Here is a 491-nt window from a genome sequence, read left to right on the forward strand (position 1 = left end):
TCAACAACTTTTGCCCCCCATGCAACTTTTGCCTTATGCCGTATGCCGTATGCCGTATGCCTTTCGCCGCTTTTATACTTTTAATTTAACGTATTTAAAAGAGTCATTTTAACCAGCCAGTTCAAATAAAAACTCAGTCCAAGCTTTCCTTCCCTTATTCCAAAAATTACTTCTTACTTTTTGCTTTTCACAGCGATACAGTTCAAAACCTTTCCAATGTTTTATTATTAATAAGCGTTTCATTATTTTCCTAAGGCTTGTGCTAGGTGTGAATGAAACAAATATGAGGCTGTATCTGCATCTGGAGCGGGACCAAAAAATCAGAGTATAAGGCCAACGCTAAGCCCTACGTCTTTCGTAACGACCATACCACGCTGAACACATCGGTTCTCGTCCGATCCGCCGAAATTAAGCAGCGTCGGGCGTGGTTAATGCGCAGATGGGGGACCGCTTGGGAACACCGCGTGTTGTTGGCCTCGTCAGCAACTTTT

The 491-nt window shown here is 43.2% G+C and overlaps 1 pseudogene; it reads left to right on the plus strand.

Annotated features, from left to right (window-relative positions):
• The first annotated feature begins 356 nt into the window (after positions 1–356).
• On the plus strand, positions 357–476 carry LOC121466870 (annotated as a pseudogene).
• Positions 477–491: the final 15 nt, after the last annotated feature.

This window comes from Drosophila elegans, unplaced genomic scaffold, assembly GCF_018152505.1.
Source record: "Drosophila elegans isolate 14027-0461.03 unplaced genomic scaffold, ASM1815250v1 contig_136, whole genome shotgun sequence".
In the NCBI taxonomy this organism is placed as follows: domain Eukaryota; kingdom Metazoa; phylum Arthropoda; class Insecta; order Diptera; family Drosophilidae; genus Drosophila; species Drosophila elegans.